A 3,615-nucleotide genomic window follows, 5' to 3' on the forward strand; every position below is an offset into this window, starting at 1 on the left:
CAGCCACAAGACGCGGCCGCTGCTTGAGTCCTGCCATATGCACATGCTAACAAGTCTTCTTCCTATTGGTCCATGCCATTGGCGTTGGGTGTATAAACCAGAGTAATTGGTTGCAGGAAATATGTTGCCAGATTAACAGAAAAAAACGATTTCTTTTTTCGAATCTGTAATTTTAAGGTAGTTGTGGCATTGCGCTTTTATTACTTATATTATTTAAATAATTATACGGCACAATTTCCTCACATTCTCGAATCTGCTTGGTGCATAATTTCCATATAAAAGCAGTAGTTCAGGCTGTAACATGACCAATGAGCTTGTTTCTATGGTAACCGCTCTTTCATATGGAATTGTGTAGCACATTAGACAAGTTAATCCAAAGCTAATAAACGAAAAACACTCTGTCGTTGATATAAGGAAGTTTTTGGTGTGTGTGTGTGTGTGTGTGTGTGTGTGTGTGTGTGTGTTTTGATTTTGGAGAAATTATTCTCCAAAAAAATGTATCATTTATCATTTATCATTTGTAGAAGGAATCTCAAGTGTCAGACATTTTTTGGAACAGTTACAGAGGTGTTCATTTACTAGGTTTAACAAAATAAATCTAAAAAGAAACATAAAACTATGTGACTTTAATAATTGTTTTAAATATTGCTAAGTCGCTGTTGTGGAAGAGAAATAACACACTCCAAAATACAAAAATAATTCTTTCTGTGGCTATAAGGACCCTCTGCTCTTGCCACATAACACTACCCCATCTTGGATTAGTTTTGTTAATACAATAGTCAGTTCCCGTCCACTCCACTGGGTGTTCAAGTTCTGTGCAAGGGGAAGGGAATTGGGCCCACGCACCCCTAGAGATGCCACTGGACTGTGCTTATCTGTAGTCAATCAATAAAATTTCTAACTCAAGCAATAGCTCCTCACTGTAAACTGTTACTACACCAAATACAGACTGTCAGTCAGTCTGTTACCATGGCAATACAAAATGCTACATCTATCTGTGGGAGCTCTTTTTAATTAATGGAGAACAAATAAAACAATTATATATTTTATATTTTTAAACTCAAAAAAGTCATGGTAATGTAATGGTTAGTACTGTGGCCTTGCACCACCATGGTTTCCTGGGATAGGCTCCAGGCCCCCATGGTCCCATACACACTATAAGCTGTAAAAAAGATTAATAAATTAATAAACTCAAGTTTACTAAAAATTAAATTTACTGTTTGCCTCTGATTACCCACAATATCCTGGAGACCATTGGATAACAGCCATCCTGATATTCAGATAACCTTTTATTCACATAAACCCCACTAGCAATAGCACACATATTGTCCAATATTGCTTAATTAGACCATACTTTTTTCACTCTGTATTGTGCCAGGTTGATGGTCCATAATGTATGCAGTCATGAATTTTATAGAGATTTGCTTTACATAAAAAAGAAAGAAAATAAGAAAGAATTCTGTTTATGTGAAAACTCTGAGAATTTTACAGTGCTATTTGTGATAAAACATCAAAGACTTGGGACCATACCATATAGTCAGCTAACATTGATATAGTAAGGGGAAACATCCCAGGTTGCACACCTAATGTCTCATAAATGAAGCATATGCTTAATGCTTAACCCCTCTCCTCTCCAACTACAAGCTGATTGTGATCAGAACAAGAAACTGAAACTTACCCACTGTAAATGATTATGGATCGCTGATGCTTTAGGGTGTAAACATAAGACTTTACAAAATGATAAAAATTTTCTGCATGAAGAACTAATCAAATATTATCATACACGTGTTATATATATATTCAGGCAAGTTTTCATCATCAAATAATAATTGTAATGGTGCCAATAATTTGGAAATCTATGGGTTTTTTTTTTTTTTGGGGGGGGGGGGGGGACAATACTAAGAACTATTAACATAAAATAAATCTAAACTGTGTCCCAAACGGTTAAGCTCCAAATACTACAGATTGCATTTAGTTAATTTTATTATGTTAATGTGTGCTTTTACTCAATAAGATAAACCTTGAATGATTGTCTGTTTGAGTTAAGCCAACTGTATGTTAACAGAATTTACTGTCAATTGCCAGAAACGTTTTATGTTACCTAACTTGGGTTTAGCCATCATGCATAAATATCTCATTACACAGCATGTGTATTTCCTCTCAAGCAGCAATGTCGCCTTAAATGTACTGTTCATAGATTGACAGAACTGAACAGATGCAAAAAGATCATTTCTTTGACCGCCAACAGGGGGCAATATTGAGCGCCTTGTTGTAGTAATGGCCTTCTAAACAGTAATGTCCTTTAATATCCTGATACAAACTTTGTATTTTACCCAAGAACATAAAAATAGGATTTAACCAAGACATTACATGATCATAAAAAGGTGAAAATAATAAAGAACAGTAAAATTTGTATGTAGCTTTATAAATATTGATTTTTGTTAAGTGAAACTTATTTTTCGAAATATTACGAGTTCAACTCAAACCATGACTTTTGATTGTACATAATAACAGAACACAGTTATAAGAGTAAAAAGTCCCTTTATTTCTCTATATAATCCCCTGCTACACTATTGAATTTATCCCAGCATTTCACTAGTGCTTGGATACCATCAAGGAAGAAAGTTTACCCAAGTTATGATTTAGGGCTGAAATGCTGCCCTGTTGATTTTCAGGTATCAGGTGACCCACTAGCTGTCATTCACAGACTTACAGACTTGTTTTAAACATTTACACAATTTCTTTTTTACTACGGCTAAAAGTCTCATCATTGTCCTTCAAGTCTTTTGTAAATGTTGCGGTTTAACTTGAATATCCCTCATACTGTATGAATACACTTTATAAAAATCTAATTTAATAATTAACAATCTTTAATCCCACCTAACAATAAAGTTGTGCAATACAACAATTACCTCATTATGTACCTGAATCATATTAGTCATATACATTAACATAAAACCAAGGCAACATTTACAGAACTCTGCTTGGTTCTTTATAGTCTCAAAATCTCTGCTCTGCTGTTGGTTATTTGTGTTAACAAGTGATTAAAGATTTGTTTCGATATGAAAAGCATAGTTTAGCGGGTACTGCAGTAAAATACAAGTCATTTCAAAATTCTAAATCATATTTGAAAACCAGTATAACAGGGCTGCCATCTCACTTGTCTCAAATAGATAATAAAACAAAAGCCTTTTGGTAAAAAAATAAATAAATAATAATAATAATTTCCTGTATGATTTTATCAGTCTATCACTATTTTGTAAAGGAATTTTTGCCCATTCTTCTTTACAACATTGCTCCAGTCTATTGAGGTTTTTGGATATTTGCTTATGCACAGCTCTCCTGAGGTCCTGCCACAACATTTCAGTTAGGTTAAGGCCTGTATAAGGTCAAATCAAAACCTTGATTCTTTTACTTTTCTGCCATTCTGTGTAGCCTTCAGATCATTTCAACCAGGTTTTAACTGTTGGTTAGATGAATTCATGGTTGACTCAATGACTGCAAGCCCAAATCATCACCCCTCAACCACCATGCTTGACAGTGGACATAAGGTGTTTCTGCATAAATTCTGTTTGTTTTTTGCCAGACATAGCACCGGGCATAAAGGCCAAATTG

This window comes from Clarias gariepinus, chromosome 2 (genome assembly GCF_024256425.1).
Source record: "Clarias gariepinus isolate MV-2021 ecotype Netherlands chromosome 2, CGAR_prim_01v2, whole genome shotgun sequence".
NCBI lineage: Eukaryota > Metazoa > Chordata > Actinopteri > Siluriformes > Clariidae > Clarias > Clarias gariepinus.